Consider the following 14,404-nt stretch of genomic DNA (forward strand, 5'->3'; position numbering starts at 1 on the left):
CCAGCAGAAAGGTACAGGGAGGCCCAGGCAGGCAGATCACTTGAGTTCTTAAGTTCGAGAGCTGCCTGGCCAAAATGGCGAAACCCTGTCTCTACTAAAAATACAAAAATTAGCACACCTGTTGTTCCAGCTACTTTCAGGGGGTGGGGAACGAGTGGGCTGAGGATCAACTGAAACAATATCATATTTACAAATGATTTTTTTTTCCTGTAAGGCTAGTCAAGTGAAGCAGTGGAAGTGGAGAAGGAACAAAGAAACCTGTAACTGGTTGTGATCAATTATTTGTGAACAGGAATGAATTTTTTATGCACTATACACTGTTTTCATAGTTACATATGCTGCAAAGCTGGTGGTGAACAGCAGTGCCCTGGTCCCTTCCTACACTTATCTGTAGGGATAACAATTTTTAATGCATGCAGCCAACCTCTACATAAATATTGTTACTCTTTGACTGTCCAATTTTCCATCCCAGGCCCTGCAGTGCAGCCTGCAAGGGGAAATGGAGTTTATTTTTCCTTACCTGCCAGTCCACTCCAAGGAGCCAAGAAGGCATCTTCTCACCGCCCCCCTCCCCCAGCTCGTCCTCCAAACTGAGCCCCTCAAAGACTGCGGTGTTTTTCAGTCCTTCGTAACCGCTCTCAGCCCCAAAATATGAAAATCAGAGCGATGGTCCTGAGCGCCTGGAGTGACATCTTAGTTCGCTCCCTAGACCCATCAGGAACCTCATCCCCAGTGCTCTGAAGCGCAGGAGAAAACATTTTTTAACTCTGGTAGCGTCCTAAGGCGTCTTCTCCTTGGGGCAGGGTCCTGACGGGACGAGGGGGAGCCCCACCGTCAGAGACTGCCCCCTCAGAGCTGCTCAGGCTCCTCTTCCCCGTGGTCCTGCGGGAGTTCAGCTGGGGCGGCCGAGGAACAGAACCCGCGCTCCCAGCCTGCGCTCCCAGCCCGCGCGGATCTCTTTCCGGCTGAGATCTTGGGAGGAAAGAATGAAATTTCCCGGAGTCAGTTTCCAAAGCTTAGTGAAACAGCGACTTTTAGGGCCCGCAATAGAGACGTAGGAGCTAGAAATTCGGCATAAAAATCTGAATATGAAGAACAGAATAAATTAACATTCGGCATTGGATGGGCCATGCGAATAAAGCAGTGCTACTCCCAAGTTAGGTCTCCAACCACCGATCCTAAACTGAGACAATCTCCAGTGACTGAGCTAACCCCATCAAAATTTCTCACGCCACAGTTTACTTACCAAAATGACAAAGGATGCGATTACGATATTTCCCGGGTGAAAGGAATCTCGGGGTCCAGGATCGAGAGGCGGCAGCCTTTTTAGTGGAGACCTCTCACCCCGAGGCCCAGGGTCGCCCTGAGAGGGGGTGAGGACTTGCTGGGTCGCTGGGTCCCTGGCGGGGGGAGTCCGGGCCTCCGATTGCTGGGTGCCAGGAGGCTGGCCCTGAAAGGGGATCCTCAGGGCTCTTTGACCCCGAATGGATGATTCGGCGATTTCCCTGTGGTCCGGGCCACTGTGAGAACCCGGTTTCTGGGACCCCGAACACCGAAGAGGGGATGAGGAGAGCGGCGTGCATCGCGAGGCTCAGACAGCGGGAGCAGAAGGGACACGGAGGCCCGCAGCACAGAGCTTCTGAACGTCAGCAGAATCCCCATTCCATTTAGGGAGTAAAACACGGCATTGCCGTCCTAATTAAACTGGAAGGTTCCACCGAGACTCGAACTCGGATCGCTGGATTCAGAGTCCAGAGTGCTTACCATTACACCATGGAACCTCACAATGCGAATTTGTCAGAAACGTCTGAATTCCTAATAAGTAGCAATAGTTCCCACCCACCCATGTCAAGGCATTTCTATTATCCCACAAGCAACACTCCAGGAAGGTGGACCTGCAGGAAGGAGCCATCCTTCTTGCTTTCTCTCTGCCCTCTCTTTTGATCGACTTCTATCATTTCATTTGCACCTCGGAAAATGAGGCAAAAATCCACTGCGAGTTTAAGGCCAGAGAAGAGCCCCTGAAGCTTCTGTCATAGAGTTTCCTGTGCCGAGGTGAAATTTCTTTCTTCCTTTCTTCGTTTCTTCCTCTTTTCTTTTCTTTTCTTTTCTTTTCTTTTCTCTCTCTCTCTCTTTCTTTCTTTCTTTCTTTCTTTCTTTCTTTCTTTCTTTCTTCCTTCCTTCCTTCCTTCCTTCCTTTCTCTCTCTCTCTCTCTCTCTTTCTTTCTTTCTTTCCATTGAGACAGAGTTTTCTTCTGTTGCTCAGGCTGGAGTGCAGTGCAGTGGCAGTGGGTGATCTCCCCTCACTGCAACCTCCATCTGCTGGGTTCAAGTGATTGTAATCCCCAGTAGCTGGGATTACAAGTGTGGGCCACCATGCCTGGTTAAATTTTGTATATTTAGTAGAGATGAGGTTTTGCCATGTTGGCCAGGCTGGTCTTGAACTCTTGACCTCAAGTGATTTGCCCACCTTGGCCTCCCAAAGTGCTGGGATTACAGGTGTGAGCCACTGCGCCCAGACCGGAAATGAAATTTGTGCAAAATTTCTGTTATTTTCTTGATGCTTTCCTTCTTTTCTGTTTGCCCAAGGAGGCCAGATTATTGTTAAAACAGGACATGGGACACCCTGGGTGCCTTGCCCCCTTCCTCCCTGTAGTGTATAACAGAAGACAGCAATCAAATGAGATTGGGAAGCAGGGAATCATTCATTGTCTTGTTCATATACTTCTATGTTTGTTTGTTTGGTTGGTTTTAACAAAATTTGCTCACCAGAAATGGAAATGTTTTGGATTTAAAATAAATGCAATCAGCCATATTATATGTTTCTATAAAACACTCAAACCAGGCCATACTCACCTGCTTTGACTCAAAATCAACCATATACTGTCAAGGTCAGGAGGCAGGGCCCTGACATTTAAGCACAGTGTATTTTCTCAGAATTGGCCAAGTTGATGTCATTCCAATTTCTCAATATCTCATGACCCATTAATTGCAGGCTTTAAAAGTGTACATGTATTGTTACTGAAAACCCAGGTGTTTGGTCTAGGCCCGCTGCTCAGCTCACAGAAAGCCAATCATTGAGACATTGAGTATTGCCAAGGAAGAAGGCTTTAATTGGGTGCTGCAGCTGAGGAGATGGGAGATCAGTCTCAAATCAATCTCCCTGATCAACTAAAGTGAGGGGTTTATGTAGCAGGGAAGAAACGTAACTGTGAGTAGGAAAAGAGGAACTGGGGGGGTGAGGAAGCACTCATGATGAGTGAGGGGTCTGGCATCTCATTGTCTGGATGCTGTGATCTGCTGAGTTTCAGGTCTATGATGCCTTTTGAGAGGCTGAGGGTCCTTTCCTGAGGAATGAACTCAGATAAAACAAATGTAAGTTTCAAGCTTTAAGACTAGAAGGGTCCATTTCTACATCTATCCAAAAACACTGTCTGTGGAACTATTGCGTCGATTTCAGTCCCCACTTTCTATTTGTCAGCTCCTCAATCATGGGGAATCTGGTCATCCATCTTTCTGGCTGTGTCATGTGGAGAAGGGGCATCCTGGGCAGCTCCATACCATGGGTGACCGCATGGCCACCCAGGAATCAAACATTCATCTAATACCATAGTTTCTCCTGAAACACAACCTTCGTCTCTCCAGCTCCCCATTTCCACTAAAGATAAAACACAGAAGGACCAACCTACCTGCAAAAGAAGCTTCAGTCCCATATACTTGGCCTGATTACCCACACAAAGTGCAGCAAGAATCATTGTTCACATAGGCTCTCCTAAATGGGCTTTGCTGGAACATTTCACAACGCCATTTCAGGCAAAGCCCTGGGAAAATTACCAATTCCTCCACCTGTGTCAGGTTATAAAAGAAAACAGAATCTTATTGAACTTATGCAAATAAACACATTGTCATGAATTAAGAATATTCAGTTTACAAATTCTGGAGAAATTTAGCAGAGAGAGAAAAATATGCCTCAAATTCTGTTTAGAAGACTATTCTACTCAATTGTTGCAGGCTATAAATAGCTCAAAAGGAAAAAAGTTCTCCAGACTCTGAAGAATAAACCATGTTTCAAACAAACAAACAAACAAAGGCCATAAAAACTTATTTTAGTCCTCCATTAGTTTAATCCATGCAATCATCTCCTGCTCTGCTTCATACTGGGCTAGCAATCTCTATGAACACATCAGCCTTTCTATTAGTGCCCTGGAAATTTTCTCTTTAGTTCAATGGCATGATCTCCAGAGTTATCAGAAACCTGCATCTAAGAGTCCTTTTCATGGACTTCCCCAAAAAACCAAGGCCTGGACTGTAACTGATTTTAAGTCACTTTTTGAGAAGAATCAAAGCAAAACAACAATTGTGGATGACAAAAGCCTTAAGACAGCCATAGTTATAGATACAGTTGACAAGGGAATTCAGTTGTTTCTGTGGCACACAACAATTTAACGTAATAATCATAATTATTACCGACAGCATATCAGAACTCTAGGAATCTCATACAATCCTGGAACACACATTAACAACATATCTGTGTCAATAGAACCCAAAGGAAGTGAAACACCACCTCAGATTTGACAATGCTTCATGCATAATTCTACATAACAAATAAGCCTAAGAAGCCTAATATATCTCTCTTGGACTTCAGGAACCTAATATCCAAAAAGTTAATTTGAGGTCCAAAGGGCTGAATTTAGAAATTTTACTCTTAAGAAAGTTTGCCAGATATCAAAGTTTTGAGACACTTGATATCACAAAATAGGATCACAGATCACCTTAGAATAGTCAATCATTTAGCCAAAAGGTAAACAAAAATATTTTATCTATTATTAATATTACACAAACATTTTGATCAAAAGAGAAAACTAAATTTTACCTTTGTGTGGTGTATTAAAATGTTAAAGATAATTTTAATAAAACCTTATACACAAATTTAATTATAATCAGTTTGACCATAAGGTAAGAGTTTCAAAAACCTTTCATGACCTTTTATACTTTTCTATGAAAAAGCAGATGAATGCTCTAGAAAACCCTGTTATTCTGATACACGGGGCCAGTTGCTGGCCTTGCATCAGTGTGCTCCTGAGTGTAATGTCTAATTTATAGAAAATCTCTGAATTTGAGAGGCCAGGGTGGGTGGATCACTTGAACTTAGGAGTCTGAGTCTAGCCTGGGCAATATGGTGAAACACTGTGTCTACCAAAAATGCAAAAAGAAAGAAAGAAAGGAAAAAGGAAGGAGGGAAGGAAAGAAAAGAAAAGAAAAGAGAAAGAAAAGAAAGTCTCTGAACTAAACTTATCCCTCAGACTCCGGCCTTACAATTGTCATGTGCCCATCTCTTCTGTCCAGAGGAAGAGGGGGCATGAGGTGGAAAAGGGGGCAGGTGGGATTGTTGGGTCTAGAGAGATTAAATTGTTTCAATTTCTTGTTCTGTTTCTCATGAAAGCAGTTCATTTGGATTGTCATCTTCCTCAGGATCTGAAGATGAGGCATTGAATGGTGTCAATATTCAAGATTTAGCAGGAGTAGGTGCCTTTTTCAGACCCAGGAGTCAAAGTCCTGTAAGCTAATAGCACAAGGATTAGTTAATAGGACATTTGTACTGCAGAAAGTTCTATTTCTCTCTAATATGTCACCAATAAAAACACTGTGATTTGGTGTCCAGTAGTTACTGCCTGCAGCACTTCAAACCATTGTATTAAAGTGGTTAGGATACTCCTTGCATGTAACTAGTTGCCAGCATTCTAATGACAGAACTGTGATTGAAAGCATCAAAAATGTGACAGAACCTATGCCAAACTTTTCAAAGTAAGACAACTAAATTTTCTCTCCATCATTTAACAAAATGTTAAATGCAAATATCAGTTTTGGAAATTCAGTATGAGGATAAATAATCTTCTTTTATTTAAATACTATACAACAAAACAAGAACAAAGTGAGAATAAACACAGAGTCGTTTCTTTTCAGCTATTTTATTTATTTATTTATTTTGAGACAGAATCTCCCTCTGTCACCCAGGTTGGGGTACAGTTGCAGGATCTCAGCTGACTGCAACCTCCACCTTCGAGTCCCGTGTTCAAGGGATTCTCCTGCCTCAGCCTCCTGAGTAACTGGAATTACAGGTGTGCACCACCACCCCCAGCTGATTTTTGTGTTTTTAGTAAAGACAGGGTTTCATCATCTTGGCCAGGCTTCTGGCCTTGAACTCCTGGCCTTCAGTGATCTGCCCACCTCGGCCTCTCAAAGTGCTGGGATTATAGGAATGAGCCAGAACACCCGGCCTTCTTTTCAGCTATTTTAAAAGAGCATAATCACATATTTCCAAGATTGGTTTCTAGATACAGTACTAATTACTGATTAGGTTGCTTTCACCATTAAAATCTTCAAACCAGTGCGACAATTGTACATGTTTTGTTTTCAAGTACACACATGAAGGCCCAACAGTGATACAAGGCTTGGGATCAAAAATCACTAGAAATTCTCACAACTTGTTTTTATTACCACTTCATCCAAGTGAATGTCACTTAATTTTAATAACGGTAAACACAACTAAAGGAGGTTGAGAGAAATCCAATCAATATAATATCCTTAAGGACAGGCCAATCTTTCCTAAACGTGGAAACTTTGTACCAACATCACAGTTTTTCCTCACTAAAGGAAAGGGTCTGCAACCAACTCAAATGATCGATTGAAACCAACTCATATTACTGATTGCACTGAATATATACCAAACATCAGGCCATGGGTGCCTGAGTCCTAGTGTTCCTATGACATCCCCTGGGAGTGGTGGAACTCTACTTTTCAATGATGGGAAGTCTTGGGCAAGAGCAGGTCTCCTCCCCTTGTCCAGTATAGACAGCTTTTGTGTCTAACTCTGCCTCAGCAGCTGGCCTATACCTGGGGGCAAGGGTTGGACAGGTTCCTAGCTCCAACATTAGTGGTAGATGCCTTTTGTTTTATGTGAGAGAAGCAACCACGTTTTGTGCCTGTGCTCTGGTGGTGCTCTATCATGCAATCATGACTTATATGCCTACACCACTGTGGCAAGCTCGAGAAATTCTCTTTGCCTGCTACATGTGTCTTATCAGCACTAAGTACGTGGGAGGAAAGACCCAGTAAATGGGCAAAACAGGCTATGTGTCTGGGACTCTCAGAGATTCTAAGCTGTCACAATAGTTCACACTTGGCCTTTAAGAAATGATGAAGCCTGTAATCCCAGCACTTTGGGAGGCTGAGGCGGGTGGATCACGAGGTCAGGAGATCGAGACCATCCTGGCTAACATGGTGAAACCGTGTATCTACTAAAAATACAAAAAATTAGCCGGGCGGGGTGGCGGGTGCCTGTAGTCCCAGCTACTAGGGAGGCTGAGGCAGGAGAATGGTGTGAACCCCAGGGGGCGCAGCCTGCAGTGAGCCGAGATCGCGCCACTGCACTCCAGCCTGGGGGACAGTGAGACTCTGTATCAAAAAAAAGAAATGATGAAAACTTTAGTGATTTTTCTCCAACCAACATTTATGGCTGCCATCTTTTCCTTCCATTATCTGTTAAAGATGAACTGCTTCATCTGTTTGTCCTTCTGTAGGGGGGTTTCTCATGCTTTGGACTTCAGCTGACTCAGGGGCCTTGCAACTTCAGCTCTCTGGTGGGATCAAAACACATATGATTTTGCAGACCATACAGCTTTTTCTTGTCATTAGAGTGGGAACAACTGTCTCTTGCAGCTTTCTACATCTTAAACAACTGTTGAATCACATGTCTGTTTTATAAAATCCTTATCTTGTCCTCTATTTCTGGACTAATTTCCCTTCAGGATACTACACAAATTCTTTTAGCCAATCACTTCTTTTGAGGCTGTGAGAGAGACATAGTGAGCACCTTGACGATCTCTGCAAATGAGCCTATTCATTAGGTGCTCATGGGAAACCTGGGCCCAGACCAGCACTGAAACACACAACTGTCACCCACAGCTCTAGTTGAATTTTTGTCATGAAGCTCTTTCTCCTCAATAAGCATACTAGTCTTAGAACAAGTTTGAGATTGGGACTATCTTAAAATAGGCTTCCTAAGTGGCTACTAAGATTTGCTGGGACTCCAGTTTCTGGTCAAATGTGAGCTAGAGAGTAAAGACAACATTCTTCACCCAGAAGAAGACAACAGTAAATGGATACACCACATTTTTCATCAACCTGAGAACAATTATCTCAATGAATATTAAATTAGTGATGAAATACTTGTTTCCTCAAGCGCGTGATGCTGAAAATTGGAAAAGTTGCCTTGGTTGTTTAAATGATTGTGTGCTCAGATTGAATTTGAGTGTACACAAGGTGCAGCCTCCAGCAGAAAAGATTCTAAGAACTGGATGTGGGTAGAGGATGCAATTATGGAACTTGGTATCTTTCCCACCTTCTTTTCTTTCTTCCCATTTTGACTGGTCTTGTAATGCTAGGCCCAGGCATCAATATACATACAACTAAAAAAGCAATATCAGTGCAAAAGACATAATATCTATACAATGAAATTAGATGGTGCCTATTGCTAAAGTTACTTTAACTTCACATCATGTAGCCCAGTAAGGTGAATGCCACCCACCTACCAAGGGTGTTAGTCAGCTCAGGCTGCCATAGAAAGATACCATAGATTGGGTGGTTTAACAACAGACTTTTATTTTCTCAATATTCTGGAGGCCAAAAGTCAAAGATCGATGTGCTCACAGAGTTGGTTTCTGGGGAGGCCTCTCTTCCTGGCTTGCAGAAGTCCACTTTCTTGCTTTGTGCTCCCATAGCCTTTCCTCTGTGCCTGTGTGGAGAAAGAGAGAGATTCTTTGATGCCCTTCCTCTTCTTATATGGACACCATTCTGACCAGATTAGGACCCCAATTCTATGGCCTAATTAACCTTAATTACCTCCTTAAAGACTCTATCTCTAAATACAGTCAAGTTGGGGGTTAAGCTTTCAACATATGAATTCAGGGGAAAACAATTCATTTTATAAAACCGAGTAATAGGGACGATCCTATGATTCTTTTTTTTTTTTTTTTGAAATGGAGTTTAGTTCTTGCTGCCCAGGCTGGAGTGCAGTGGCACAATCTAGGCTCACTGCAACCTCCGCCTCGCAGATTCAAGCAATATTCCTGCCTCAGCCTCTCAAGTAGCTGGGATTACAGGCATGCGTCACCATGCCTGGCTAATTTTGTATTTTTAGTAGAGATGGGGTTTCTCCATGTTGTTCAGGCTGGTCTCAAACTCCGACCTCAAGTGATCCACCCACCTCAGCCTCCCAAAGACCTGGATTACAGGCATGAGCCACCATGCTCAGCGATCCTACGATTCTTTACCTATTAAATCCTGTGACATTTGCCTGGTGGTGGGGCCAGGAAGAAGTTGTTAGCAAGGCTGCTATTGCTAATTCTATGATTAGGAAAGCACACCTGAGCTGAAGTGCCTGGCTTATGGGAAAGAATGCAGGTCAAACAGGTATGAAATAAAAATAGGGGGAAATGGTAGCAAAAAATAGCAGTGCTCTTACATGAGTTATGTATCCAGGAAGGATAAAAATTGTGCAATTTCATGGAAATCCTATTGTCTTTATCAGGAGAATGACTTTACAAGTTTTATAAACTGGGGGAAAAGGATGGTGTGGATTAAGGAGCACACCTGATGCTCAGCGTAATGTGAATTCTTGACTAAACAGCTATAGGGTGTGAAGGAAAAATCAGCAGTCAAAGAAAACTCAAAGATTTTTGGACTGAGCATGTGGAAGGATGCAGTTTCCATCCACAGAGGTGAGAAAATAGCCTGTGCGGCAGGTTGTAGGAGGAAAAATAGAGATCAGCTGAGGACCCCAAAACCCTGCTTGAAAGAGTTTTCCATTCGCCCTGTTCCCATTTCTACATCCCCTTGAGATTTTTGTGAGGCTGAATGCAGAGTTGCTTGGCCACTTCTCCCCCTGGGCACCAGTCCTCTCATCCTCCTGACAGCATCTTCCATGGCCCTGGCTCTGATGACAATCTCCCAACAAGATGTCATCCTGCAAAGGCGATCTGAGCCATAGCTGGGGCAAGGCCATCCACTTCTTGACTCATGTGCTTTGGTGGGCCCCAGGAGTACTTCACTGTTTCTCAGAGTAGTAGGTCTTTTGTATGGAACTCTTCTGAGGAAAACAGGGAGGAAACAGCCTGAGGGGTGGAAAGGGAGGGCTGTACCAGGGATTCTAGGAAAGCTGAGCCTAGGCTCTCAATGCAAGGAACATTTACCACCTGAGAAGTTCTACTCAGTTGCTATTGTTAGTTTAGAATCTCATCAATGAAAATGGCATAGAAATTTGTTTTCTTCCTGGTTATATGTACACCTACATAATATCCTTAATTTTGCCTCTTGGCTCACAAGCCTACAATACTTCCTATCTCCCTGGCCCTTTACAGAAAATGTGAACTCTGCAGACAACAATGCCCCAGGCTTTACAGAAAAAGACACCCAGGAGTCTCTTTTACTAATTTTCATTTGTTGGACATTTTTCCTGGTCACCAATAAATTCCCTTTCTTGGCTTGTAATGATTAGTTTCTGGTTGGTTGTCATTTGCAATGACACAATATATACTGGGACCTCAAAGCAGAAAAACCGTAGAAGAAAACCTTGGAAATATTCTCAACATCAGCCATGGCAAAGAATTTATGGCCAAGTCCACAAAAGCAATTGTAGCAAAGACAAAAATTCACAAGTAGGACCTAATTCAATGAAAGAGCTTCTGCACAGCAAAAGAAACCATCAACAGAGTCAACAGACCACTGACAGAATGGGAGAAAATATTCACAAACTGTGAATCTGACAAAGGTCTAATGTCCAAAATCTATAAGGAACTTTAAAAAAATCAACAAGAAAAAAAATCCCATTAAAAATTGGGCAAAGAGACATGAACAGACACTTCATAAAAGAAGACATCCAAGCAGCCAGCAAACACAGGAATAAATGCTCATCATCACTAATAATCAGAGAAATGCAAATCAAAGCTACAATGAGATACCATCTCACATCACTCAGAATGGCCATTATTAAAAAGTCAAAAACCAGCAGATGCTAATAAGGCTCTGGAGAGAAAGTTTATAAACCCTTGGAGTGAATGTAAATTAGTTCAGTCACTGTGGAAAGCAGTTTGGAGATTTCTCAAAGAACCAACAACAGAGCTGCTATTCAACCAGTAATCTCATTACTGGCTATATACTCAAAGAAATGTAAATCATTAAAAGAAAAAGACACATGCACTCCTATGATTATCACCAGGCTGTTCACAATAGCGAAGACATGGAATCAAACTAGATGCCCATCAGTGGTGGATTAAATAAAGAAAATGTGGTATATATACAACATGGAATACTATACACCCATAAAACAGAATGAAATCATGTCTTTTGCAATAACATGGAGAGAGGAGGAGGCCATAATCTGGAGGGAACTAATGCAGAATCAGAAAATGAAATACCGAATGTTCTCACTTAGGAGCGGAACCTAAATATTGAGCTCACACAGACATAAACCTGGGAACTGTAGACACTGTGGACTACCATGAGGTAGGGAGGGAGGGAGGGAGAGTGGGTTGAAAAACTAGCTATTGGGTACTATGTGAACTGCCTGGGTCCAATATATCCATGTAACAATCCTATACATGTACACTTGGTACATAAAATAAAACTGAAATTTTTACAAGAACAAAATTATATTACACTAAAAGAATTACTGTACAAAAAGTAAAATAATAATGGATTTTAAAAGATTAAATATTACAAATAAAAATCTAAAATCAATAATCCAAACTTACACTTTAGGAAACTCAAAGAAAACAAGAGCAAATCAAGTCCAAAGTGAGTAGAAGACAAGAAACAATAAACACTAAAGCAGAAATCAAGGAAATTGAAAACCAGAAATCATTAGAAAAATGTCAACAAAACCTAAAGAGTGTTCTTTGAAAGGACCAATAAAATTGATAAACCTTTAGCTGGTGAGCCAAGAAACAATGAGAAAAGGTACAAATTACTAATATGAAAAAGAAAACAATGACCCTCACTACAGATCTCATGGACATTAAAAGGATAGTAGAGGACTATTATGCACAATTCTCTGCTCACAGATTTGATAACTTCAATGAATTGGACCAAGTCCTTGAAAGATAAAGTTGACCCAAACTCATACAAGGAGAAATAGACAACCTAGATAGGTCTCTATCTATTAATGAAATTGAAGCAACAATTAACAACCTTCCAGAACAAAGCACCAGGTCTAGATGGCTTCACTACCAAACATTTAAGGAAGAAACTATGCCAATTCTCTCTAGAAAACAGAAGCCGAGGGAACACGTCTTAACTCTGGTCTAGGAGGTAAGCTTTACCCTACTAGCGAAACGAGACAAATGGTTTTGAACCAGGATGTTGAACTAGTCTGGACTGCTGACCAGCTCCTGAAGCTCAACCCTGGAAGAACTGTAGAAACGAGAAGAAAACATGGCTTACGGGAACTGTAAAAATTGGTAAACCTCCTGTAGAGACCAAGGCAGTATTGAATCGGTTTGTGTGGAAGGTTGATGTTCACCAATAGCAGAGAGAGAACAAGAAGGAGGAAAGTATTTTCGGTTCTGCTCTTGCGTCTCTCTCCATGGCTCTGGGCCAACTGCGCTTCTTACCCCTTCCCGAAAGAGACTTGTCAGCGGCTCTTAATCCGCCAGTGCAGCAGCTGTGATGTAACACAATATAAGACCCAATATAAACTTCGCTGAGGAAAAGAGTAGATGAAAACAGGGTGAAACCGGATAATCGCAGGGCTTTCCTCTTCAGAGTGTCCTCCCCAGGCCTCCAGAGCTAATGATTGCCATGGCCTCCCCACCACGCTGCTTAAAGAGAAGCATTAAAAAGAATCCCGTGGACAGATTTGCCTGGTGGAATGTAAAACCAACAGGGCTGATAGAAATGAGTTTTGGGGATATGCTGCTCTCCACTCGGGGCCAATCCTTCATTTTGCCGAGACCACTAAAGACTGGGCTTTCCTCGACAGGAAGGTCCGAGGCCCCCCTCTACAGCTCCCCTCATCTGCACGTGGGTTCCTCCTCACACGCCTCCCCTTTCCCTGGGTCCCAGTTCCCCAACATTGCGAGTGTTCGCCCAACCCCACAGCTTCTCTCCTTTCAGGAATGTCATTGCTTGAGCCGCACTCCATCGCAAGATGTGTCCCAATGGTCTATCCAAGGTCCAGGCAGAGAATCAGTGACCAGGTGACTCTTTGTACTGCAGAGATCCAACAACAGAGACGATAAAAGTCGTGCCGGTTTTAGGGCCAAATATGTAGAAACGCAGAGACCAACCAAACCCACAGGCTGCTTCAAAGAGAGTCTCTGCTTAGGTAAATTCCGCTCCGGGGCCGAGCTCACGCCTGTAATCCCAGCACTTTGGGAGGCCGAGGCTGATGGATCATGTGAGGTCAGTAGTTCAAGATCAGCTTAGCCAACATGGTGAAACCCCGTCTCTACTAAAAATACAAAAATTAGCAGGAAATGGTGGCATGTGCCTGTAATCCCAGCTACTTGGGAGGCTGAGGCATGAGAATCACTTGAGCCCGGAAGGTGGAGGTTGCAGTGAGCCAGGATAGTGCAAGTGCACTCCAATCTGGGCCACAGACCGAGACTCTGTCTCAAACAAACAAACAAACAAAAATAAATAAATAAAAGAAAAATAAATTCCGCTACGGAAAGAACCTGAGGACTACATACACAGTGGTTCCCCCGACCCCCCGCTCCTTTTTTTTTCTTCATTAGCGTGGCACAGTAAGTAAATGTGAAAACCACAGGGCACAAAGACAGGACGCTGCATTTGCCGGAAATGGTATCCAGGTCTCCCGTGTGGGAGGCGAGAATTCTGCCACTGAACCGCCAATGCCTCCTGACGCCCGAGCTCTGCAGCCTTGGATACAGTTAAGAAACAGACTTGGGGAAAGGAGTCAAGATTTTCACCATGTTCTCTTTGGGAGATATGACTAACAAAAAAGACACCCAGAGCAAAGGCTCACAGTGGAGATTTGCATCAGGCAACACCACAAAATTATGGCTTCACATTAAAAGGGTTGACTTGAAAAAGCCTTATTCTGAGTAGGCTCTGTGCAACTGGATAAAAAACCTCTGTAGGAAAACATCAGAAATTCACCCAGCTTTTTGTCTCTGGTCCTGTATCCAGTGTGAGCCTGTGGAAAGTTCTTGCCTCGCTTGTTGATGTCTTCTCTTTGCCTCCCCATTGCTTGGTGCCTCCCAAACCCTTTCCTCCCAACCTTGACACAAACATCAGCACTTTCCTCAAAAAAGGCCGTCAGAACCCAGGAACTCGAGTTTGGAAAGCTGAACTCTTGGGACTGTGCCTGGGATATTCCAGGAGA

The 14,404-nt window shown here is 43.1% G+C and overlaps 1 non-coding gene across 1 annotated transcript; it reads right to left on the reverse strand.

Annotated features, from left to right (window-relative positions):
• Positions 1-1,709: 1,709 nt before the first annotated feature.
• On the reverse strand, positions 1,710-1,781 carry TRNAQ-CUG (transfer RNA glutamine (anticodon CUG)). The gene has a single exon. It is a non-coding gene; the product is annotated as a tRNA-Gln (tRNA).
• Between the last annotated feature and the right edge of the window lie 12,623 nt (positions 1,782-14,404).

The sequence above is a fragment of the Gorilla gorilla genome, chromosome 1, assembly GCF_029281585.2.
Source record: "Gorilla gorilla gorilla isolate KB3781 chromosome 1, NHGRI_mGorGor1-v2.1_pri, whole genome shotgun sequence".
Taxonomy (NCBI): Eukaryota; Metazoa; Chordata; class Mammalia; order Primates; family Hominidae; genus Gorilla; species Gorilla gorilla.